Genomic DNA, 27361 nt, shown 5'->3' on the forward strand with positions numbered 1-27361 from the left:
AAAATTTCAGGAAAATAATACATAAGAGAAGTTCTGTTTTCACAGTAGTAATTGTGGAGAATGAATTTAACAGGTAGTAAAGAAGTGTAGTAGTTAGGCTGTTGAAATTGTTGCACTTGGCTATTAAGAAATCATTAACCGGGCACAGTGGCTCACGCCTATAATCCCAGCACTTTGGGAGGCTGAGGTGGGTGGATCACCTGAGGTCAGGAGTTGGAGACCAGCCTGACCAACATGGAGAAACCCCGTCTCTACTAAAAATACAAAAATCATCTGGGCCTGGTGGCACATGCCTGTAATCCCAACTACTCGGCAGGCTGAGGCAGGAGAATCGCTTGAACCCGAGAGGCGGAGGTTGTGGTGAGCCGAGATCACAGCATTGCACTCCAGCCTGGGCAACAAGAGTGAAACTCCGTCTCAAAAAAGAAAAAAAGAAATCATTAACATTCATACTGAGAAACAGCCCAGACAAAAAGAAATTTAAAAAAAAGTCATTAACAATTAAATTTAAGGTTGCCTAAGTAAGGTGGAGGTTGAATAAGAGAGAAGCACATAAATACATGTAAGTCACTGGTAATGCCCTAGATTTCTGCACTGTTCACTATCTAATACAGTATCCACCAGCCTCATGTGGCTATTTCCCTCTTGCTGCCCAGGCTGGAGTGCAGTGGCGTGATCTCGGCTCACTGTAACCTCTGCCTCCTAGGTTCAAGCATTCTGCCTCAGCCTTCTGAGTAGCTGGGATTACAGGCATGTGCCACCATGCCCAGCTAATTTTTAGTAGAGACAGGGTTTTGCCATGTTGGCCAGGCTGCTCTGGAGCTCCTGAGCTCAGGTGATCCACCCACCTCAGTCTTCCAAAGTGCTGGCATTACAAGTGTGACACTGCAACCAGCCTTATGTGGCTATCAAATTTAAATGAATTAAAATGAAATTTTTAAAACTTAATTTTCTTGTACTAGCCACATTTCGAGTGCTCAGTGACAACATGTGGCTACAATATTGGATTGCACAGATAAATAACATTTTCAGGCTGGGCATGGTGGCTTATAATCTCAACACTTTGGAAGGCTGAGGCAGGAGGATTGCTTGAGCCCAGGGGTTACAAGACCAGTCTGGGCAACATAGCAAGACCCTGTCTCTGCAAAAAATTAAAAAATTAGCTGGGCCTGGTGGTGTGCATCTGTAGTCCCAGCTACTTTAAGAGACTGAGCTGGGTGGCTTGAGCTGGGGAGGTCAGGGCTGCAGTGAGGCTTGATCATGCCACTTGCACTTCAGCCTGGGTGACAGAGCTATGACCCTATCTCAAAAACAAATTTTTTTTAAATCATTGCAGAAAATTCTTTTGGAATGCGCTGTATCAGATCTTGGGTCAAGTTGTGCTTTTTTAAAATATAACTATATCAAGACTGGGCATGGCAGCTCATACTTCTAATCTTAGCACTTTTGGGAGGCCGAGCTGAGGGCATTGCTTAAGGCCAGGAGTTTAAGACTAGCTGGGACAATGTAGCAAGATGTGAGTCTCCAAAAAAATTTTTTTTCTTTTTTTTTTGAGACAGAGTTTCGCTCTTTTTGCCCAGGCTGGAGTGCAATGGCGCGATCTCGGCTCACCGCAACCTCCGCCTCCCGGGTTCAAGCGATTCTCCTGCCTCAGCCTCCCAAGTAGCTGGGATTACAGGCATGTGCCACCACCCCAGCTAATTTTGTGTTTTTAGTAGAGACGGGATTTCTCCACGTTGGTCAGGCTGGTCTTGAACTCCCGACCTCAGGTGATCCACCTGCCTCGGCCTCCCAAAGTGCTGGGATTACAAGCGTGAGCCACCGCGCCCGGCCTGCAAAAAATTTTAAAAATAAAAATAATAACTTTATCCAAAAAGTTCAACTTTAACCATAAAGTTCATCCCTTTAAAGTATATAGAGTGTTATTTTTAGAACTGAAGTTACACATTTAAATATGTATACTCTATTAATAAAGAAAAAATAGTTATTTTTTTGGAAAATGTACAAAGGATGTTATCACAAACATACATGCAGAATTAATAAAGGTTAACTATATGTCATAGTTACTGAATATTTGGTGACCTTACAGTTTCAGAAGAGGGGAAAATTTGCAGTGGGTTTAATGAGTGGAGGAGAGGAAGTTTAGAAAGTAGAGACAGTAAGTGTAGGCTGGGGTGAGGGTTGAAAAATTACATATTGGGTACAATGTTCACTATTTGGGTGATAAGGTTAAGTAACTAGAAACCCTAACCTCACCATTATGCAGTATATCCATGTAGCAAACTTGCACATGTACCCCCTGAATCCATAATAATATATATGTATGTAAATAAAAATTAAAAAATAAAACCATGAACAAAATAAGCGTAGGCCATTTCTTCTGGTAACTTTGAACGAATAAGATCAGGGAAGGTTGGGTAAATAGAAAGCACGGTCAAGGATGAGATGAATAGATGAGCTGGAAAAGGTCTTTAAAAGTTGAAGCATTGAACTGTAATGTTTTGTCTGCTTTGGTATCATAAGTCTGTTCCAAGCCAATTACTGCTTTAGCTTTGATTATTCTTTTTTTTTTTTTTTTGAGACAGTCTTGCTCTGTCGCCCAGGCTGGAGTACAGTAACGCAATCTCGACTCACTGCAACCTCTGCCTTCTGGGTTCAAGTGATTCTTCTATCTCAGCCTCCGGAGTAGCTGGGACTACAGGCGCGCACCACCACGCCTGGCTAATTTTTGTATTTTTAGTAGAGAAGGGGTTTCACCATGTTGGTCAGGCTGGTCTCAAAGTCCTGACCTCGTGATCCACCCACCTTGGCCTCCCACAGTGCTGGTATTACAGGCTTGAACCACCACGCCTGGCCGGGTTGATAGGGGTTTTCAGCCTTACCTACACATGCAAATCTCCTTTCCCTCTGTAATCTCCGAATTTAGACTAATTCTCTGTCTTTCAAGACGAGTTGCCTTACTCTGTGTGGATTCAGGTGAGGGAAACTTTTCTGCCAGTTTATGTCATTGAAGTACATGGAAGTTTATCAGGGAATTTCTAATAATAGTAAACTTAAAATGGAAGGCCTTGGAGTTGCAGTTGTTTACCAGAAGAGTTTTTGGCATTTTCTGCATACTTCTACACACCTCTTAACTCCCTTCCTAATATTATTGATAGAGACAGCTTTTTATCAAGTCACACATAGAATCTGCTACTCCCTTTCAATTCAGGTCTGTTTGCTTCAATGACGTAACAGAAGGACCACTCTAGGTGGCTCTTTTCTACCTAGACAAAAAAAGCCACCAGCATTAATACATGGTAAACTATCAACTCAAATATTTGTTCTGCCTACCCAGGCACCCTACTACATAGAGGGGCTAGTTTAGGTTTTAGTTTGGTGACAAATTGTTTGTGTTGCATTGTATCAGGTTTTTGTTTGTTTGTTTTTGAGGCAGAGTCTCTTTCTCTGTCCAGGCCCAGGCTGGAGTGCAGTGGAGAGATACATTGGCTCACTGCAACCTCCGTTTCCCGGGTTCAGGCGATTATCGTTCCTCAACCTCCCGAGTAGCTGGGATTACAGGCGCCTGCAACCACGCCCAGCTAATTTTTGTATTTTTAGTAGAGATGGGGTTTCACCATGTTGGCCAGGCTGGTCTAGAACTCCTGACCTCAAGTGATCTGCCCTCCTTGGCCTCCCAAAGTGCTGGGATTACAGGCGTGAGGTACCATGCCCAGCCTGCTTGTATCAGTGTATGTCTCCACAGATTTTTTTTGTTTTCATGGACATGAGTGGGGAGCATAGAGATATCTTGCTAGTGATCATCCTCTGGCGAAAGCATAGTTTGATTTCTGTGATGAGAGTCTTGACCATATTCTATCCCTCTTAGAAGGGCAGAAATGAAACTGCCATATTACCTATAAATATCACTATTACACGCTTTCACAAATTTACTGAGTGTGCATTTGGTTGTGAATACCTCATTAATGTCTTAAACATCTGCCATTCTTATTCTCTTAATGAGTAAAGTTAACTTCTTCAACAACCAGTACTTAGCTAAATATTACACAATACAATTTTTCCCTTTCTTCATGTAATGGATGTAGTAATTTTTTTTTTTTTTTTGAGATGGAGTCTTGCTCTGTCACCAGGCTGGAGTACAGTGGTGCAATCTCGGCTCACTGCAACCTCTGCTTCCCAGGTTTAAGCAATTCTCCTGCCTCAGCCTCCCGAGTAGCTGGGATTACAGGCACGCATCACCACACCCGGCTAATTTTTTTTGTATTTTAGTAAAGACGGGGTTTCACCATGTCAGCCAGGCTGGTCTTAAACTCCTGACCTCGTGATCCACCCACCTCAGCCTCCCAAAGTGCTGAGATTATAGGCGTGAGCCACCATGCCCAGCCTGGATGTAGTGATATTTAAAGAACAGACTTTAAAAAAACTCTTTACTGTGAAATACTTTCAAACATAACAGTTATCCCAGATTTGGCTAGAAGCTACCTTCCGTTTCCTTTTTTTTTTTTTTTTTTTTTGAGACAGAGTCTAACTCTGTCACCCGGGCTGGAGGCACCATCTTTGCTTACTGCAATCTCTGCCTCCTGGGGTCAAGTGATTCTCATGCCTCAGCCTCCCAAATTGCTGGGATTACAGGCGCATGCCACCACGACCGGCTAGTTTTTGTGTTTTTGGTGGAGACAGATTTCGCCATGTTGGCCAGGCTGGTCTCAGACTCCTGACTGACCTTAAGTAATCCCGTCTCAGCCTCCCAAAGTGCTGGGATTACAGTTGTGAGCCACCATGCCTGGCCCCTTCTGCGTCCTGGTTGTTAACATGTCATTACCATTTTTTGATGACATCCTTACTTTCTGTACAAGATGTTCTCAGTTCATTTTATTATTTCCCCACCCCAGTCCTGCGCCAGCCATTTCTCCTAGAGCCCTGGTTCTTTTTGTTGTAGAAAGGTGTTCAGCCAAGTGTGCTCGGCTACTGGGCCTGTTTTCGGTGAAGAATTAGTGTCTGAGTTCATTTGCGCAACTATTAACATAATATATAAAGAACAGAAGTATGTTTCCTCGCAGTTCTGTAGGCCTGGAAGTCCAAGCAAGACACTGGCATCATGAGTTACTTGGGAAGTTGAGGACTTTCTTGCCACACGCTCACATGGCAGAGGGCCTGAGGGCAAGAGAGTGTGAACCCACACTCAAAAGCCCTTTTTACAGCTGCATTAATTCATTCATGGAGGCAGAGCCCCACTTCCGAAAACACTGTTGCATTGGGCATTAAATTTCTTTTTTCTTTTTTTCTTTTTTTTTTTGAGATGGAGTGTCACTCTTGGTGCCCAGGCTGGAGTGCAATGGTGTGATCTCAGCTCACCGCAACCTCCGCCTCCCGGGTTCAAGCGATTCTTCTGCCTCAGCCTCCCCGAGTAGCTGGCATTACAGGCATGCGCCACCACACCTGGCTAATTTTGTATTTTTAGTGGAGATGGCGTTTCTCCATGTTGGTCAGGCTGGTCTCAAACTCCTGACCTCAGGTGATCTACCTGCCTCGGCCTCCCAGTGTGCTGGGATTATAGGCGTGAGCCACTGCACCTGGCCCGGGATTAAGTTTCTGATGCATGAATTTGGTGGGGAGGAAGCATTTAGACTATAGCAGTTAGGAAATATTTATAAGTAAGCATGTGTGTTTTGGATTTTGAAAATTTAGTATAAAAAAGAAAAACATTTGTTTCCAAAAAATTGGATTACATATTGAAATGATGATGTTTAGGTATATTTGTTAAATATATTAATCTGTTTCTTTTTACATTTTTAATGTAACTACTAGAAAATTAAATTGCATTTAGCTCACATTATGTTTCTGTTGACCATCGCTAATTTAGACTATTCTATTAAAATGCTGTGAAAGTTGATGCTACAGTAAGTTTACTACTTCCTTTTAAAAAATATCTTAACACCTTCCTTTTTGTGGTTTCTTGCATTAGCATCCTTTACAAGCCATAATTCTTTGCTGTTGCTGAACACAGAAATTTGGAGTTTTAAACTCTTAGTGGTTTGTGATGCTTTTAATACCAGATTGTTAAGAAAATTAGAATCCTCATCCTTTAAAATATTATCTTTTGTTATTTGCCAGTATGTCCAGTAATCAGAAATGGCATTTCTTTATGGCTTTGTTCTTTGAGTACTTTAGTCGTTGTTAAGAGAATACTAGAAGTGTTTACTGTAAATATCTTGAAATATTTGGTAAATATTTTGGTTTATTTCAGATAAACTGCTAGTGTGTGTTTGGGATACATTAAATGCGTAAACTTACTGCTTTATATTCTTTTCTTTTTTGTTTTGGAGACGGAGTCTCGCTCTGTCGCCCAGGCTGGAGTGCAGTGGTGTGATCTCGGCTCACTGCAACCTCCGCCTGCTGGGTTCAAGCGACTCACCTGCCTCCACCTCCTGAGTAGCTGGGACTACAGGCGCGTGCCACCACGCCCGGCTAATTTTTTGTATTTTTAGTAGAGATGGGGTTTCACCATGTTAGCCAGGATGGTCTTGGTCTCCTGTCCTGACCTTGTGATCCGCCCACCTCGGCCTCCCAAAGTGCTGGGATGACAGGCGTGAGCCACTGTGCCCGGCGCTTTATATTCTTTAGTAATTTCTGGCCATTGTGGCTCCTTAAGCTTGTTAATTAATTTAGTGTCCATATTCATATCTTAATGATACTGAGAAATGGTTTCAATTGGTTTTTGGTGTCTGGCTCTTGCTTATGAAAGATAAACTGTTTGTAGTTCAGCTATTTATTAGCATTGAGTTTTTCTAGAAGAGTTAAATTTTTTTGTTTTTGAGATAGGGTCTTGTTCTGCCCCCTAGGTTCAAGTGATTCTCCTGACTCAGCCTCCTGAGTAGCTGGGATTACAGGGGTGCGCCACTACGCCCGGCTAATTTTTGTATTTTTAGTAGAGACGGGGTTTCACTGTATTGGCCCGGTTGATCTCGAACTCCTGACCTCAGGTGATCTGCCCGCCTCGGCCTCCCAAAGTGTTGGGATTACAGGCGTGAGCCAGTGCACCCAGCCTTAACTGATTTATTTTAATAAAGTTGTAATATATTTGAGGTGGCAAGACCATTCTCTTCAAACTGTTAATGGTAATTTTTAAAAATTATTTTTTATTTTTAGACTGGGTTACACACTGTCACCCAGGCTGGTCTTGAACTCCTAGGTTCAAATAATCCTCCTGTCTCAGTCTCCTAAGTATTGGGATTACAGGCTTGAGAAACCCTCTTAATTTAGTGACTACAGAAGCTTACTTTCTTTTTGCATAAGGGCCTTTGATAGTCATTGTTTATGGCTACAAATGAATTTGATTTTGACTAAATTATCTGAGTTATAAATTTCTTTTATTTCTACCTTTGTTATTGTAACCATCCTTAAATCATACACAAAAAAGATGCTTTAAAAAATTAGTAAAACACTCTCATTATAAAAGTTAGGAAGTTAGAGGAGGAAAAAAGAAATAAAAAACCACCTGCAGTCAGTACCTTTATCCAGAGATAAGCATTGTTACTATGTATGACATACTGGTTTCTGTGTGTTTGAACTCTGTTTTTATAGTTATCATTATATTGTATGGTTGTACAGTTTGCGTGTTTTACCACATAGCAAAAGCATTTTCCCATTTAAGAATTTGAGGTTTTTAGATTAAAAAACAGCAAAATATTTGTACACAGTTATCATAATGGGTGTGTGTGTATGTATGTGTATGTGTATGTATGTATAGGGGTGTGTTGTATGTGTATGTATATATGTATGCCACCATACAGCAACGTAATTATGTGTATACATATGTATGCACACACACAGTTATGTTGCTGTGTGGTGGCATAATTTGCCAGATTTGCCGTAGAGGAAAACCATTTCCCACGTTAAAATTTTGAAGTTATGTATAAAAAACACTTGAATTATTGAGTATATATTATTTTTTTAATTCTCAGTAAGAGAAAATTAGAATGTTTGTCCCACAGATGCAAACATTTAGTTAGAACTAAATCTAGTAAATTGATCATTAATACATTTGATCACTCTGAACAGAAGTTTAGAAGTCATGGTTGATATATTACAAAGCTAAATTAGTCTTCTCACTTCCAGCCTTTGTTCAGAGATTTGCAAGAAAGTGCATTTACTGCTTCGCATATAATTTGGGGTATTATCAGAACATTATAATTCAGTAGTTTGTTTTTAGAACAGTGGTACTGTGTGGTTCAGAAATTTGTAAAAGCCAAGTGTTAGGGGCTTGAATAACATTACATTGAACGTTCTTTGAGGAGCCTGGCACGGTGGCTCACACCTGTAATCCAGCACTTTGGGAGGCCAAGGCTGGCGGATCACCTGAGGTCAGAAGTTCAAGACCAGCCTAACCAAGATAGAGAAACCCCTTCTCTGCTAAAAATACAAAATTAGCTGGGCATGGTGGCACATGCCTGTAATCCCAGCCACTCGGGAGGCTGAGGCAGGAGAATTGCTTGAACCCAGGAGGCGGAGGTTGCGGTGAGCCGAGGTTGCGGTGAGCCGAGATCGCTCCATTACATATTCCAGCCTGGGCAACAAGAGCAAAACTCCGTCTCAAAAAAAAAAAAAAAAAAAGTTCTTTGAGGAAGTTTAGTTTCGTATATTGACTAAGCTATAGGAGGCAAAAGCCTTAGTGTGCCTTTTCTACTTCCTACCCTCTCAAGATATCCTAAGTTGGCTTCCTTTATTTAAACTGTTAAATCTACTCTAGAGCATACCAAAGATATTTTGAAAATATAGGAAATTCTTAATGCATTTAAAAGGAACTACTTCCCAGTCAGTTTTTTCCCATCATAGAAGTAATGTATACTCAGAGATATCTTAGGAAACAAGGAAAAATAAAAACCAAAATAACCCCACTGAAGTTTCATCAAAAAAGACAATGTCGATATATGATTTAGAATGTTTGCCTGTTCCCTTTCATGATGGATTTTAAAATTTATTCACCAAATGTTTATTGTACTCCTATGTGCTTGAGGCTGTCTTAGGTAGCAAATGGAGAAAAAATTCTGCCTTCGTGAAACTTATGTTTTAGTGGGATCATAGATGTATGTTTGCAATTTTATATCCTGAAAATTTTATAATTCAGTGTAACATAAGAATTAGTATAAATATTTTTAATAGCTGCTTGACAGTTCCTTATGTGCATATACCATAATTTCCTTCGTTTCCCTGCAGTGTTAGGTATTGTTATTTTTTCGATTGTAAATATAGTGGGCGAGGGTCTTACTCCACAGGGTTGTAACCATGAAATAATATTTTATGAAAACCGAATTTAATCTGTGTTGTATCCTTACCTAATCGAATTAGCCATTATTTCCCTGTACAAATCCTCCTCCCCCATATCCTTGGTGAGCTTCATACATTCTGTCAGGAAAGGGCTTTCCTCCGGTCTTTCACCTACACCGCTTGTCATTGACATGCCTGTTTATGTAAGCCTGGAAGGTGTCTTTAAGGCCTTGTTACAGAGAATATTGGGTAATAGGATCTTTGCGTAATGTTCCAAAGGAAAGTTTTTACCATTATTGTCTCTCCGTTGTCCTCCCTTCTCCCTGCAGCTCACAAGGAGGATGAGTGTATTGATCTTGTCTGGATGAATCCTCTAATCCCTTCCTTTCCTTCAGCATCTACCTCTCAAACTCCATTCTCATCCCCTCCCTCTTGAATATAATCCAACCAAACTCCTTTGTTTGGGCCTGGACTTTCTCAGACAGAAGCCAGCTGAGGAGACTGTCTTCTAATTGTTGGTTCTAAAACAACAGTCTTGAGGCTAGAGGCCCACAAGGGCTTGGAATAGGAGAAGGGAATTTACCTACTTAGCCTTGTGAACAAAACACTTACCAATACCTCAGATTTCACTGTTTAGAGCTATTTTCTTAGGATTAAATTTCAGAAATGGAATTACTGGTTCTGAGGGCATGAACATTTAAATACTTTCTATTCATTGTAAGATTGTTTTCCAAAAGAGTTATATAGATTTTCAGTGACCCAAGTGAGAGTTATTTTACTAACCCTATTTATCAATACTATTATTTCATAAACTATAGTTTATGTTTGCAGAACTTTCCCCCATATGCTTTGATAATAATAACTAATTGTATTTCCTCTTTTGTCTTTTGGTATATTTTTGCCTTCAGGTGCTTTTCTCCCCTAACCAGTTTTCGTAAGTTCCTTATATCAGAATGAATCCTTTTATATTTTCTGCAAATATTTTTCAATGGCGAGAATTTAATGTCAATAGTATAGCACTGTTTATACTATCAAATTGGTTAATCATCTTAATTCTGTTTTTCTTTTTTTCATTTAAGTATAGTGAATCTTATCTCTGAACTTGATAGGTGAATTTCTTATATTTTATCTTCTTGCTATTGGTGTTTAAAATTGATTTATATTTTTATGTTACAGTATTAAAATCTAAAATTGAACTTAATATACAAAAAATAGATTTTTAAAATGTTTATGCTAGCTCCTTATCAGTGTTTAAAATTTGACTTTTGCAGTTACAATAATGGTTATTCCCTTATTTCTGTATTTACTAGTAGAGAGTAAATGAAGACATTACTGAATACAATAAGATAAATGGCGTATCAAGTAATAGTCTTTCTTGTAACACAAATGAGTTCTTAGATCAGTTGTCTTTAAATTTGTCTTGTTATGGCAAGTTGTGTTTTCAATGGCAACTTTTTTTAGGGCCTAATGTAAAGTTTGATCAAAAGTTTGGCGTGTAATCCCAGCACCTTGGGAGTCCAAGGCCAGAGGATCACTTGAGGCCGAGAATTTGAGACCAGCCTGTGCAACATAGCAAGACCTCATCTCTGCAAAAAAATTAACGTATTAGCTGAGTGAGGTGGTACATGCCTGGAGTCCTAGCTGTAGTTCAAGGCTGCAGTGAGCTATGGTTGTGCCACTGTACTCTAGCCTGGGCAATAGAGCAACACGTTGTCTCAAAAAAAAAAGTTTGAACTGTGTATGTTTGAAGGACTTGTGTTTTCAAAATGGTGAGAAAAGGGTGGCGATTTGATAATATTTATGAACCACTGTGTTTTATATATATTCTCATATATTCTTGTGTCACCTGAATAAGGTATTAGTCCCATTTTACAGGGTGAAGAGACTGAAATGAAATAATTTGCCAAACTTACATTCAACAAACATAGAAGTGGGAGTGGAGCCTAGATCATTCTTGTTTGTTTGTTTTTCATTTTTGTTTTAAAAGCTGAGCATGCTTCTCTTCAAACGTCATAATTACCTTGTAGTACACATTAAAACTAATAGGTCAGGTTGTCTGTGACCCCAAAGACAATAAAGACAGGATCTCATTCTGTGGCCCAGACTGGAGTTGAGTGGCAGGATCATGGCTTACTGCAGCTTTGAACTCCTGGGCTCAAGCAGTCCTTCCCCTTTAGCCTCCCAAGTAGCTGGGACTACAGGCATGTACCACCATGCCTGGCTAATTTTTCCAATTTTTTGTAGAGATGGGGTCAAGCTATTTTGCCCAGGCTGGTCTCGAACTCTTGGCCACAAGTGATCCTTTGCCTCAGCCTCCCAACGTGCTGGGATTATAGGTGTGAGACACTGTGGCCTTTTTCAGTTTTTAAGCTTCTGTTTGTTGTTACATTTTAAAAATGTGAAGTTAAAGTCAGATCTCTGTGTGTGTGTGTGTGTGTCTGTGTGTGTTTCTTGAGACGGAGTCTCACTTTATCACCAGGCTGGAGTGCAGTGGTGTGATCTTGGCTCACTGCAACCTCCGCCTCCCAGATTCAAGCGATTCTCCTGCCTCAGCCTCCCGAGTAGCTGGGACTACAGGTGCCTGCCACCACGCCCGGCTAATTTTTTGTATTTTTAGGAGAGACGGAGTTTCACCATGTTGGCCAGGATGGTCTTGCTCTCTTTACCTCGTGATCTGCCCACCTCGGTCTCCCAAAGTGCTGGGATTACAGGTGTGAGCCACTATGCCTGGCCCAGATCTCAGTGTGTTCTCGCTCTATATGGTATTTGTACCTGGGCTGGTGCTTTGGGAGAGAAGTTGCATTGTATGGTTGTTCAAGAACTTCTAAGAGACAGTAAAAGAAAATTAGGATTTATTATAAATTAGAATGTGAACTATAAAGAAATGACCCATAATGCTATGTTTGACTTATAATAACCGACTAGAGTGTTTACGAAGACTTTTTCACACAGAGTAGGTATTCATTCAGAAGTGTTGAAGATAGACTGTACTAAATGAGCTCTTGGTCCCTTTATTGTTACTATTCTGTGATTTACTGAGAATTATGTGTATATTTAAACTCACTCCATGATGTGCAGTGTTAACTTTTTAGTTACTTTTCTTATTGGATAAAATTAGTCAGCATCTGTGCTTATCATTTGGAGGGTTTTTTGTTTGTTTGTTTTTTGTTTTTTTTGAGACGGAGTCTCGCTCTGTTGCCAGGGTGGAGTGCAGTGGTCCGATCTTGGCTCACTGCAACCTCTGCCTCCTGGGTTCAAGCAATTCTGCTGCCTCGGCCTTCCGAGTAGCTGGGACTACAGGCACGCGCCACCACGCCCAGCTAATTTTTGTATTTTTAGTAGAGATGGGGTTTCACCATGTTGACCAAGATGGTCTCGTTCTCCTGACGTCGTGATCTGCCTGCCTCAGCCTCCCAAAGTGCTGGGATTACAGGCGTGAGCCACCGCACCCATCCTGGAGTTTTTAAGTAGCTGAAGAATTAGATTTGTTTTTATGTGAAAGATATGATTTTGTCATAGAGTTAGGCACTTGTGTTACTTTGGACCAAACGTAGTCTGCTAGAATTTTGAGATAGAGCTAGATATGTAGATATGATCTACCATGGAACTATAATTCAGCTATGTAATTTCTTAAGTATTAGTATATTATGAACTGGGAAGCATTTGAAGAGAAACAGTGAAAGCAAAGCTCCTGGTATTTTTCATGAAATGACAAGTGGTAAATAGTATCTATTAAAGTTCACTGTAGTTGCTCAGTGAAACACATCATACATGGTAGCTATTTAAGAAAAATAACTTACCACAGACTCAGGAAACTTTACAGTGTTTGACTTCCAACAATTTACAGTATTTATCATCTGTCTTTGTTTGCTGTTCAGATATGGTAGATTTGTTATGTTAAACACAAGCTTCATGTGGTAAATGTGACTCTAAAACATAATCCAAACCTTTGGCAATGGATGCCTTGTTACTGCTTTAGAAGGACTTTAAACCTCACTTTGTATTTAGTGCTCTAGCTATCAAATCTATAAGTAGTAGCTGAGTCCTGGTTACTTAAATGATTTAAATAATGATATTTTCACCTAAAAGGACTAATTTACCAACCTAAGCAATTTTCACTTCTTTGCTTATAATTAGGGTTAAATTTTGCTTAAACTGTTTACTTGACCTGTGGGAAACCAGAAGAAGGCTACTCCCTTATACTATTGAATATTTAGAATTTTAATACCTGTGATTATGGTTTGATGTTTTAGTTTTAAAAGGCATTGAAAATCTTGAAATTTATGTAAAATCATCTTTTTAATTTTTTTATTAATTGTTTTTTCTTTTTCTTTTTCTTTCTTTTTTTCTGAGATAGAGTCTTGCCCTGTCACCCAGGCTAGAGTGCAGTGGCGCGATCTTGGCTCACTGCAACGTCCACCTCCCAGGTTCAAGCAGTTCTCCTGCCTCAGCCTCCCAAGTGGCTGGGATTACAGGCATGCCACCACGCCTGGCTAATTTTTATATTTTCAGTAGAGATGGAGTTTCACTATGTTGGCCAGGCTGACCTCGAACTCCTGACCTCAATCCACCCGCCTCAGCCTCCCAAAGTGCTGGTATTACAGGTGTGAGCCACCTCGCCCTGCCAATGGTCTTTTTTTTTTTTTTTTTAAAGTAATTCGTAGAAATTGGAACGAAATATCTATCATGCTAACAGTCATTGTTATTAGAGTTTGAGATTATGAGTGACTTATTAAAATATAAAATTATAAGGACAGGACATGTAAACTAGAACAAAAATTTTAAATTCTTAGTAATACTGGTAGTAGTTACTAATACAGGTATGACTTCTGTCTTTTGTTCTTTCTGCTGAACACCATCACAGGGTCACAGTAAGGTTCTAAAAATAAGAGCAAAAGCTGGTACTACCAGGAAATTCAAATTCCATACCTAGGAATCTCAGAACTCAGGGAGGAATAAACATTACAGGGGAAGCAAACAATAATGGGGAGTATTGTTTGGGAAATAAGAAATTAAGAATTTTACTGCTCTAAAATGTAAAAGTAAAACAGATGAAGTCTGGATTTTCGTTTGTTTTTACGAAGTTCAGTGGGAGAGCATTCTCTTCTGTTAAAACTGCCACTAATTGTGTGTTTTTTATAAATCATGTTGTCCACTTTTCTCCAAAAGAGTTGAATAATGTACTTGTTTTCATAACATTTTAGAAAAATGAGTGAGTAAATTTTTGGCAGTTATTTTATTTGAGATGTGAGTAGTATTTGCTTTCAGATTTCTAATTCCCTGTTGGGAAAGTAATTTAGGTTATGTTGCTGTGACTATAATATTAAAATGCACAGATACATTATAAATTCCTTTTCCCTTAATTTTTTTTTCTTTTCTTTTCTTTTTTTTTGAGACATAGTTTCACTTTGTCACCCAGGCTGGAGTGCAGTGGCGCGATCTGGGCTCACTGCAACCTCCGCCTTTGAGTTCAAGCAATTCTCTTGTCTCAGCCTCCTGAGTAGCCAGGATTACAGGTGCGTGGCACACCTGGCTAATCTTTGTATTTGTAGTGGATACGGGGTTTCACCATATTGGCCAGGCTGGTCTCAAACTCCTGACCTCAAGTGATCCACCTGCCTCAGCCTCCCAAAGTGCTGGGATTACAGGTATGAGCCCTGTGCCTGGCTCTTTTCCCTGAATTTTCTGAAAGAAAAATCCACATACAGCCATGTGAATTGACTGGACTGTGAAATTAAAATAGTGGATTTTTTTGGTCTTTATACTGCAAGTTTGAGAAATAAAGAATAAAGCATTTTATCTGTGGATGCATAGAACTCTGTACCTGACTCAGCTTCCTTTTTCTCTTGCCTGCATTTTTTGTGTACTTCACTGACTTGATTAGACATCGTAAGGCTCAGTACCTCTGCCATTCCCAATGTTAAGCAATTTTTTAATATTTGGAATTTGGTGGATAATCATTAACAGAGTTGCTTAATGGGTAATAATGTTGTTTTCTTTATGGAAATAATTTGAGGCACCTTCTCTGGGGTTCTTTGCAAGTAATGTTATGAGTTTATTATGGATATTTAGGAAAGAGGATGTGGAAACAAACCTGTGCTTGTAGTATGAAGCTGTGATAATCTGCCCCATCATTGTCTAATTCTGTTTTAACTTCTGTCCTTAACATGTTTCTTTTCTTACTGACTCAGTTGTCAGTGAAGATTTATTTATCAGGAGATGGGAATGGAGTATTTTGGATATACTTCAGGTTTTGAATGGTAACTGTTAAAATGCATATAATGTTTTAATAGTGAGGTACACTGATCACAAAAATATGGTCTGATTTAACTTGATTTTGTAGTACTTTGCTTCTAAGTTTAGACAGATGATAGAAATTCACGAAAATTTCAGTCGTAGTTATGGCCACAGTTATGCATTCCCAAAGGAAGTGTGTTGCATTCCTAAGTATAGTGTGTTGCATGCACTACTGAGCATAATGGGAAAAGAAAAGTGCTATAAAATCCTAAGTACCAAGTAACTAGCTAGAAAAAGCTTTTAATGGGAGAGCTGGCATGGTCATTAATCTGGTAGAATAGTATTTGAGGAAACAGTTGCATGTGTTAAGCTGCAGTTTCTTTTGGTTATTGAAAACCAAATAGGAAATTCTGAATTAATACCTACATGCTAAAGTGTCTTTGTGGAGCTTATTTTGAGCATTAGAGTGGGAGACTTAGTTCTAATGCAAACTATAGAAGAATGACCTTGGGTAAGTTTGTTGTCTAATTAGTAAACTGAGTGGTAGAATTGGATAATCCAGTCAGCTTTAGGCCCGTGCCTTAAATATGCTTCTTACTCTCTCACAGTCAAAAAGAATTTTTACCTTGGTACAGTCTGATTCCTGCAACACCCCTCCAGTTACTGAATGTATAGTAGTTTGCTATAGACAGACTACTTTGCAGTGGCTTTCAAACCTTTCTGAGACTCATTTTAAGAAATACATTTACATTGTGACTTAGTATATGCACACATAAAAAGAAGAAAGTTTCACAAAATAGTTTCCTTACTAGCGATGAGCCATTTTTTGTTTTATTTCATTAACAACAACAACAAAAACTGTTAACCATCTTTTTCTTGGGGTTGCACTACTGTCCAATGAGCACATAGTGAGGGCAGTACTGCTAACGCCTACACAACATGCCTGCATCTTCTAGAGCTTTGCTTTACCTTGGTACTATTTTTGGAAAAATGAAAAACTGCTTTTTCACAGGGGGAAAAAACTGTTTACTGCCCACTCTTTGAAAAACATTTTACTCAGAGCATAAACTTGAAGCTAGATCCTTTTAACCACTTAATTAAATCATTTGGTAAGTTGTTGATAGCTATTTGCCACAAAATGAAAATATAGTGGCTATATGAATTTTAGCTCCTGTCATTGTTCATTATTCATAACATAAGCTCTGAACATAGTGTTCCTTAGAAAGGAACAAATGATTATGATTTTGTGTAACAATTGAAGTTAGGTGCGTTTGAAATTTTATAATTGCTGGTCTTCATTAGATAAATTATAATTAAATGATCTGTTAATTAAATGATCTGTTTTATTTTTGCTTTTTGTTTAGTCTCTTATTAATAGGCACAATACTGGCATTAGCTATAACACAAACCAATGGCACAAAATCTTCAGAACCTTTTTGGATTTGAGTTTTTGAAAGATATTTTGTGGAGACTATAGATTTAATTTTAAAGTATAAATGTGTTCTTATTTTAAACAAATGGGCTTTGTGTTCTAATGATTGAGATAACTTTTTTTTGAGAACTTAAAATTCCCGGTTTTCTCTAGTTCTGTCAGATTTCTTTGTTCCCCCTCCCCAGTGGTTGAGTTCTTATGGGATTTGTGACTTATTTTTAAAATCTAATGATTAAAATGAAGTTTTCTGGCAATATTAATATTTGTATGAATCTGGATATCCTACTCACTTAACTTCTAAGCCTTTTTCTTCATCTGAAAATGACAATTTTGTATACTTGGCTGGATTATTTTAAGTAACAAATAACAAAAAATGTGGTAGACTAACAGTACAGTTTGAAGTGTCATATAATTTTAAATCATTGTCATAGACTGACTTTGGAAAGTGACTTCTGAGATTTTTGGTCTGAAGTGACCCTGAAAGTTTATTACCTATTTGTCATTTTATTAGACCTGAATGTGAATGTTGCATTTGAGAGAAAACAGTGTGGAAGTAGTTACATTGCTGCGTGCCTGATCTAGCAAGTCCCTAACAGTGCCACTGAGCTGTCCTGTAGTGCATCTTCCTTAGTTCTCTCAATAGCTACATAGTATGTCATCATTCCTGTTTTATAGATGAGAAAGCCAAGGGAACTAGTTGATAGAATAATGTTTCCAAAATCAGAGATCTAATCTCAGAAAGTGTAGTGGAATAACATGGGATTTATTACTCTGGGGTTCCTGAGTCTATGAATTAATGGGAATTTTGAAATCTAATTGAAATCCAAGGAGAAAGTGATAGAAATAAAATTGTAGTGAGCGATACCGGCTCACTGCAACCTCCACCTCCCAGGTTTAAGCAATTCTTCTGCCTTCGCCTCCCGAGCAGCTAAGATTACAGGCATGCACCACCACCCCTGGCTAATTTTTGTATTTTTATAGAGATGAGGTTTTACTTGGCCAGGCTGATCTCGAACTCCTGACCTCAAGTGATCCACCCGCCTCAGCCTCCCAAAGTGCTGGGATTACAGACATGAGCCACTGCGCCTAACCTAGTTTAAATTTTCTAGTAGCCACATTTAAAAAAAACAGGTGGAATTAATTTGGTAATATGTTTCATATAACCCAGTGTATCCAAACATTGTTTCTTTTTTTTTTCTGAGACAGAGTCTTGCCCTGTCACCCAGGCTGGAGTGCAGTGACTGGTGCGCAACCATGGCTCACTGCAGCTTCAAACTCCTGGGCTTAAGCAATCCTCCGGCCTTAGCTTTCCAAGTAGCTGGGACTACAAGCACGTGCCACCACACCCTGCTAATGTTTAAATTTTTTTTGTAGAGACAGAGGGGGTTTCACTATATTACCCACACTGCTCTCAAACTGCTGGCTTCAAGTGATCCTCCCGCCTCAGCCTCCCAAAGTGCTAGGATTATAAGTGTGAGCCACCATCCTGACCTAAACATCTTTCAGCATATAATCAATATAAAAATTATAAAGATACTGTATATTCTTTTCTATTACATCTTCAAAATCTGCTGTGTGTTTTACATTTAACATATCTCAGTTCACACCAGCAACATTTCGGTGAAGTACTCAATAACCATACTTGGGGCCAGGCATGGTGACACATACATGCCTGAATCCCAGCACTTTGGGAGGCTGAGGTGGGAGGATTGCTGGAGCCCAGGAGTTTGAGACCAGGCTAGGCAACAAACCAAGATGCTGTCTCCACCAAAAAAATAAAAAATTATCCAGGCACAGTGGCATGTGCCTGTAGTCCCAGCTATTTGGGAGGCTGAGGTTGGAGGATTGCTTGAGGCCACAGTGAGCCATGATCGTGCCACTGTACTCCAGCCTGGGCATCAGAGCAAGATTCCCATCTCTAAAGAAATTGTATTTTATTTATTTTATTTTTACAGTGCAGGTGTGTGAATCTTGAGGGAATTTTTTTAAATTGGCTAATGGCAACTATTACTGGACAGCTCAATTTCTGAATGCCAAGTACCTCTCGTTAAACTGTTCTTCAACAACCTTTCCCTACTATCTCAAGAAGTTGGTGATAAAAATTATCAATAATGAATTGCAGTTTTAAAATTTTTGCCTTTGATGTAATTGTGTCATTTTATGTTAGCATTTAATATGAATATTTTTGTTGACATTTATTTCTTAAAATAGCATTATTGAAGTATAATTGACATAATAAAATGTACATATTTAAAAGGTACAAATTTAATTAGTTGTCCACATCCATGAAACCATCACCACAGTCAAGATATTTATTACTATTTTCCTGAAGTCTTCCTTCCTAGTTGTGTAAATCTGTCACTACATTAAAACTTTTAGATATTCTTCTTTTTTGGAGATAACCTCTCTTAAACTAAACTTCACCGTTTGTACTGGTTGCATTCTAGGTTGTTGTTTAGGTTGGGGATCTTCATTCATTCTCATTTTGGAGATTCTTCTTACATCTAGCTGGTTTTTGACCCTGCTTCCAGAATCCCATTTCATTCTGTTTCTTGGTCTCCTCTTTTGTGAAAGAATAACTTCGTAACTCTTTGAGAAAGGTCATTTGGGAGATAACTATATTTTTGAGAACTTGCATGTCTGAAAATATCTTCCTTCATCTTCCTTTCCCTTTCTTTCCTCTTTAATAGGTAGTTTGGATAACAAATTCTAGATTGGAAATAATTTATTTCAGAATTTTAAAGACATTTACTCTATTTTCTTCTAGCTTCCGGTACTGCTGTTAAAAGTCTGAGGCTAGTAGGATTCTGTGTTCCCGGTAACTTTTTTTCCCTCTGGAAGTTTTCAGGTTTTTTGTCTTGTGCTCAGCGTTTTGGAAGTTCAGCAGTGTGCCTTGGTATGGGTATTGTGGCTTTCTGTCCGGAAACTCACTGGCCATCAATTCTGAAAATTTACCTTCTACACATTTCATTTCTTGCCCTCTGTTTTTATGTTGCCCCTTGTAGAACTCCTGTTACATATATGTTGGTTCTCCCACACGAATGGTCTAATATCCATATCATTTTCTCCCCGCCCCTCCACTCCCCTGAAATGGAGTCTTGCTCTGTCACCCAGAGCGGGAGTGCAATGGTGTGATCTTGCCTCACTGCAACCTCCGCCTCCCAGGTTCAAGCGGTTCTGCCTCAGCCTCCCGAGTAGCTGGGATTACAGACGCCCACCACCACACCCAGCTAATTTTTGTATTTTTAGTAGAGATGGGGGTTTCACCATGTTGACTAGGCTGGTCTCAAACTCCTGACCTCGTGGTCCACCCGCCTCGGACTCCCAAAGTGCTGGGCTTACAGGCGTGAGGCACCGCGCCCAGCCTGCCCATATCTTTTTCTCCTTTTTTTCACATTATTTTTTGGTTTTGTTTTCTATGAGATTTCCTAATGGAAAATCATGGCTTGATTATCCTATTGAGTTTCATTTTTACCATTATATATTTTTAACTTCCAAGAGATTTTTTTTTTCTTTTTTTCCTTTTTTTTGAGATGGCGTCTCACTCTGTAGCCCAGGCTGGAGTGCAGTAGTGAGATCTCGGCTCACTGCAAGCTCCGCCTCCCGGGTTCCCGCCATTCTCCTGCCTCAGCCTCCCGAGTAGCTGGGACCACAGGCGCCGCCACCGCGCCCGGCTTTTTTTGTATTTTTAGTGGAGACGGGGTTTCACCGTGTTAGCCAGGATGGTCTCGATCTCCTGACCCCGTGATCCGCCCTCCTTGACCTCCCAAAGTGCTGGCATTACAGGTGTGAGCCACTGCTCCTGGCTTTTCTTTTCATTTTTAATAGCCTCTTGTTAATGTATACAAGATTTTCTCCTCTTAGAGGGTTTTTTCCCTTCTCGAAGTTTTCACTTCCTTTCATAGCTTCTGCTTTTCCTTTTTTTCTTTTTCCTTTTTTTTTTTTTTTTTTTTTTTTGAGACGGAGTCTCGAGTCTCGCTCTGCCGCCCAGGCTGGAGTGCGGTGGCGCGATCTCGGCTCCCTGCAAGCTCCGCCTCCCGGGTTCACGCCATTCTCCTGCCTCAGCCTCCCGAGCAGCTGGGACTACAGACGCCGCCACCGCGCCCGGCTAGTTTTTTTTTACATTTTTTAGTAGAAACGGGGTTTCGCCACGTTCGCCAGGATAGTCTCGATCTCCTGACCTTGTGATCCGCCCGCCTCAGCCTCCCAAAGTGCTGGGATTACAGGCGTGAGCCACTGCGCCTGACTTGCTTTTCCTTTTTTTCTAAGACGATATCTTGCCCTGCTGCCCAGGCTATAGTGGGGTGGCGTGAGCACGGTTGATTGCAGCTAGTTCACTGGAACTCCTGGGCTCCAGTGAATCTCACGCCTCAGCCTCCCAGCTAGCTGGGGCTACAGGCGCCCGCCACCATGCCCAGCTAATTTTTTAAAAAGTTTTTTTCTAGAGATGAGGTCTTGCTGTGTTGCCCAAGCCTGTTTCAAACTTCTGGGCTCAAGCAGTCCTTCCACGTCAGCCTCCCAAAGTGCGGTGATTACAGGCGTGAGCCACCACATGACCCTGCCTTTTCCAGGTTCCTTTTTTTGGTGGTGGTTATTTGTTACTGATTTTAGTTGCTCTTTAATTTTACTTATTTTTTTCCTTCCCTTGTCGATTGGATGCTCTTTAATTTTAAAAGCTTTATTCAAGTAATCCCATGAGCCTTGGTTGTCGCTTTTGAGTTGGGCACTGAAAACTGATAAGTACTGTGGATGGGGTTTCCTGATTGTGGGGCTCACTGTAATCTGTGCTGTTCTGGCATCTTACAAAATGCAGATGTTGGGATCTTTAGATCTGTTCATGTATGCTACTCAGAACCCTCGTTTTATACGCCAAAGTATAACTTATGCTTTATGTGATTTCTACTTTAGAGATTTTATTAAAGCTTTTTGTTTATAGTGTAATGTATGGTGTTTGAAAAATTAAAACTATGTTTATTTGAAAATGGTATATTCTATTAAGGGAAAAAATTCTGTATTTGTTAATCGTATTGCTTAAATCTCATATATTTTTGTTGCATTAGACTACTTGATTAGCTGATACTTGATAAACGTGTCAACCCTATAAAATAATTGTGGATTTGTTAATTTCTGTATTTCTAACAGTTTTTATGTTACATATTCATAGCTTTATATATAGCTTTATATTTAGACTGGGTTAAGCATGAATGTTATATACTTAAATAGTTGCACTTTTCATCAATATAAAATATGCAGCATTTTCTTAAATAATTCTCTTTAACACATTCCCTTTTTATATTGTCATTCTTTTTTCACATTTGTCTTACTTGTTCCTGTATCTTCCTTTCTTTTTTTTTTTTTTTTTTTTTGAGACAGAATTGCACTCTTGTTGCCCAGGCTGGAGTGCAATGGCACGATCTTGGCTCACTGCAACTTCTGCCTCCGGGGTTTAAGCGATTCTCCTGTCTCAGCCTCCTGAGTAGCTGAGATTATAAGCTCCTGCCACTAGGCCTGGCTAATTTTTGCATTTTAGTAGAGATGGGGTTTCATCATGTTCATTAGGTTGATGTCGAACTCCTGACCTCAAGTGATCCACCCACCTCAGCCTCCCAAAGTGCTGGGATTACCAGCGTGAGCCACTGTGCCCGGCCCTTTATCTTTTTTATGTCATTTTAATTTTGATGTGTTTAATAAACAGTGTTTAGCTAGACTTTTTTTTTAAAGCCTGTTCCATGGGTTTTTTGTAAGAGAGAACTTTAACGTATTCACATTTATGGTAATAATTGGTATGTTTGGAGTTGGTCTTCTTCCTGCCTTCTGTGTGTTTTGTTTCTGCCTTGCCTTTTTTAGATAGATTTATTTTCTTTGCATTTTACACCTAGTAGTCTATCTTTCGTGCAATTTTCGTTATTTAAGTGACTTAAATGAAATTATGTAATTTTCATTATTTTTTAAAACACCTACACATTAGACTGTAAATCTTTTAAAAAATAACATTATTTCTCTACTTTCATAGGTGATACTGTGGAATGGCAAAGCACAGACTCTAGAACAAAGCAGCTTGTGTTTACATCTTGGCTTGGCTTTGCCACTTTTTTGTTGTAATCCTCTTGTGCATCCATTTCTTTTTTGGTTAAAGTAGAGATGGGGTCTCATTATTGCTGATCTGAAACTCTGGGCTCAAGTGATCCTCCTGCCTCAGCCTCCCAAAGTGCTAGGATTTCAGGCGTGAGCCACCAAGCCCAAGTAGGTACCTACTTCACAGAGGTGTTGTTGAGTTGCAATATGTTAATATATGTAAAGCACCAGAACAGGGTCTGGAAGTCAATAAATGTTAGCTATTATTATTAGGTGTCAGTTATTAACAAAAGCTTGAAACTACATTATTAGTGTAGTTTCTCTGGGTTCCTGTGTTTAATACTTGCCTGGTTCTTAACCCATATTAGCTTTCTGTGCGTTTAAAAAAATTCTTTCTTTTTGTAAGTTGGTTTTCATTATTCTTACACACTTTAATGTGTGTAGCCTGTTTTGTTATAAAGACTGTCTGTCTTCTGCTGGGCTGAGGACCTCTGTGCATTTCCGCTCTTTCTCCATCTCAGGACAGGCACAACAAAAAAATGTTAAAAACTTGAATGTTGTCATTGATATGTGGATGCTTTACATGGTGTGTGTGTGTGTGTGTGTGTAATGTTAGTGTGAAAAATGGTATCAGGTTTCTCCAAGGCAACAAAACCATTAGAAGATTTTGTATATAACAGATAGATATTATATGTCATTTCCAGGAATTAGCTTACTTGGTTGTTGGGGCTGGCAAGTCTGCAATCTGTCTTCTGGTTGAGCTGGCCGTTGAGTTGGGAACTCTAGGACAGGAGCTGATGCTGCAATCTTTAGCCAGGATTTCTCAGGAAATCCCAGTTTACTGTGTTGTAAGTGATTACATGAGACCCACCCACATAATTGAAGGTAGTCTCCTTTACAGGTAGTCAGCTGATTGTAGGTTTAACCACATCTACAAAAATACCTTTATAGCAACACCTAGTGTTTGATAGAATAATTGAGTATTGTAGCAAAATTGTAACATAAAACTATCATAGATGGGTATATTGTTTCATGATAGATTGTCCTTCACATCAGCTTCTTGAAATAAAAAAAAGCTACTGCGTGTGATACTATATGGAAATTAAACATTGTCCATATTTTTAGTAAAATAATAATTTATAGTTATACTCTGCTAACAGATCAACTTACGCACTAATGGATCATATTTCTAAAAGTTTGTGAGTTGTTTGTTGACTTAAGTGAAAAAGGACTATAATTCCAGTACCGGAAATGATTGTTCCCAGAATAACCAGCAAAAGCTGATACCCAGACAGTATATCTGAAATATATTACATATGGAAAACATATTTAAAAATGGAAGTGAGAGGAACAGGCAAGATGGCTCATGCCTGTAATTCCGGCACTTTTGGAGGCTGAGGCAGGTGGATCACAAGGTCAGGAGTTTGAAACCAGCCTGGCCAAAATGGTGAAACCCCATCTCTACTAAGAATACAAAAATTAGCTAGGCATGGTGGCAGGTGCCTGTAAGTAATCCCAGCTACCCAGGAGGCTGAGGGAGGAGAATTCCTTGAACCCACGAGGCAGAGGTTGCAGTGAGCCGAGATCGTGCCTCTGCACTCCAGTCTGGGTGACAGAGCAAGACTCCGTCTTGGGGAAGGGGTAGGGGGGAAGAAAGAGAGCAATGTTAAACACTGTACATCTATTTGGTGCCAGTAATGTTAATAGTTTAGACTTTAACCTTTGCTTGTAACAGTTTTTGTGGGAAAGTTTATTAGTTGGTTCTCAAATATGAAGGCCACATGCTTCCTTCAATTAAGGCATAATAATGAAAGAATATACTAAGGCTACATTACATCTTTGTTGGTGAACTCAGGAGCAGAGGAAAGGGTAGAAACTAGAACAGATGTAGACTGGGAAGTGGAGAGGTAAGATTCTTAGCCCATAATTTTGAGAGAAAGTAGTTTTTTGTTGATGGCACCAAACAGGGCTCCTGATTTGTGATAAAGAATCATAAATTTGATAAAAGTTACAGTCTGAAGTACAAAACCCAGTGTTTTTCCATTCTAGTTCTTCTGTGAGAAGCTTAACAGTGTACTATGTATAGGTAGATAAGAATAAAGTAAAAGACATAGAATTATTTGCTGTTAAAAATGAAAGAATAATTTTTACCTAGTATAGTATAGTACTATACTAATAAATGTTATACCCTGCTAGTCATAAAATTTAGATTTTGTCCCCAGTTCTACCTGTATTATTAGTCCTTTGTTCTCTGTTCGGTGTCCTAGTAGAAACTGTGTGGTTATACTTCTTTTTTTTTTTTTTTTTTTTTGAGACAGAGTCTCACTCTGTCACTCAGACTGGAATGCAGTGGCTCAATACTCACTGCAGCCTCGAACTCCTGGGCTCAAGCAGTCCTCCCACTGAGTAGCTGGGACTACAGGTGTATGCCACCAAACGCCAGGCTAAGTTTTTAAAAAAATTCTAGGATGGGTGCAGTGGCTCACACTTGTCATCCCAGCACGTTGGGAGGCCGAGGTGGGCGGACCATGAGGTCAGGAGTTCGAGACCAGCCTGGCTGACGTGGTGAAACACTGTATCTACTAAAAATACAAAAATTAGCTGGGCGTGGTGGTGTGTGCCTGTCATCACAGCTACTCGGGAGACAGAGGCAGGAGAATCGCTTGAACCCGGGAGGCGGAGGTTGTGGTGAATCCAGATTGCGCTGTTGCACTCCAGCCCGGGTGACAGAACAAGACTCTGTCTCAAAAATCAAAAGCACAAAAAAACAACAATAGCGTTTCTAGAGATAGGGTCTCACTGCGTTGCCCAGGCTGGTCTTGAACTCCTGGCTTAACTTAGCTAAGTCTTTTTCAGTCAACCAGCTTTTTTTAAACCTCAACTCCTCTTCCCACTGTACACACATACACTAGTGTAGTTATTCAGGGAACATGTATTGAGGATGTATACTCTGATTTTAGATGCTACAAGGATCCAGAGGCTATTCTCTGCCTTTGAGTTGCAAGTAATCTTTGTTAAAATGGAGTGAGAAAAATCCCGTAATAGAAATATTTTCTGTGATATTTCTGCCTTGATAAAGCATCTTCTGAAAGCACAGAGTTTTCAGGATGTTTTTATAATTTTTCATAGTAAGGCAGTGTCAGATTGATTCAGTTATGTCATCAAATGTCTCTCTGCCATTCTCAGCATGTATTTCAGGCGAATGCCGCTTGTGGCCCTGTTTTCCCCCGTCACGTGCATCCTGGACAGCATTCAGCAGCAGGAGCAGCAGTTTTCGTTTACAATTTACAACGCCTCACATCTTACTGGTCAGGGTTGTGGGTCACGTGGCTTTGTCTAGATCAGATACTGAACATGGAACTTCTGTGACTGGGTTAGGCCAATTATGACTTTCTTGACTGAAGATGGGGCTTGCTTTTCCTCTAGTACAAGATAGATACTTAAACCAAATAAAGAATTATGGCTAGCAAGGAGGAGGGGGTTTGGGAATGACCCAGTAGTAGACTGCCAACAGTGTGTGCTACCTAACTCAATCTTGCGAGACGGGGAAGTAAGATACTTAACACAGTCTTGAGGGTTGGGGCTATAGTAGAGTAGAAGGAAATGACTTTTTGGAGAAAGTGATTTCTTTTTATCTTTTCATATTTTTATTTTTTATTAATTTTTTTTTTTTTTTTTTTTTTTTTTACTTAGAGATGGGGTCTTGCTATGCTGACCAAGCTTGTCTCAAACTCCTGGCCTCAAGCCATCCTGTCATCTCGGGCCTCCCAAAATGGTGGGATTACAGGCATGAGCCACTGTGCCCAGTCTGGAGAAAGTGATTTGTAAACTAAGTTTTGTGGACAAATGGAGATTATTAGGGAGAAAGGCTTTTCCTCATCCTTCTGAGCCCTTGGTTGTCTATGGGTACCGTTGCTTGTTTTTATTTTTAAGGATAGTAAATGTACTTAACATTTCCCAAGGAATCTGTCTTGACCTGTGTATGTGTGTGTAAAAGCCACGTTGTGGACTTTTTGAAAAAGAACATATAATAACCAGTTCAGTTGAATGCAACATGCTCTGAGATTAAGGGCTTATAAGAAAGTGCTAATCACAGTTTTAAAAAGATAATCTTTTGATGTCTCATATCTTAGTGTTACTATGAGTTTATAGCCTGTTATTTTGTTTAGTGGTTACTCTGTCTTGCCTTTCTTTTTTCCTTCCTTCCTTTCCTTTTCTTTCTTTTCTTTTGGAAGGGAACTTCAGTACATCTTTTGGTTCTTTCTGCCTGATCTCTCCCTCTTAATTTTAGAAATGAAGATATAGAAGTCCAAAGAGGATTTACTTGATCATTTGACTAGGAAAGCTACG

General features: G+C 39.5%; 1 protein-coding gene and 1 non-coding gene across 16 annotated transcripts in view; both read left to right on the top strand.

Moving 5' to 3' along the window:
* Positions 1–27361, top strand: part of WNK1 (WNK lysine deficient protein kinase 1) — a 156613-nt gene that overhangs the window by 11507 nt on the left and 117745 nt on the right. The window lies entirely within an intron of this gene.
* On the top strand, positions 16369–16494 carry LOC119620781 (U4atac minor spliceosomal RNA). The gene has a single exon (XR_005237330.2). It is a non-coding gene; the product is annotated as a U4atac minor spliceosomal RNA (small nuclear RNA).

The sequence above is a fragment of the Chlorocebus sabaeus genome, chromosome 11 (assembly GCF_047675955.1).
Source record: "Chlorocebus sabaeus isolate Y175 chromosome 11, mChlSab1.0.hap1, whole genome shotgun sequence".
In the NCBI taxonomy this organism is placed as follows: Eukaryota; Metazoa; Chordata; class Mammalia; order Primates; family Cercopithecidae; genus Chlorocebus; species Chlorocebus sabaeus.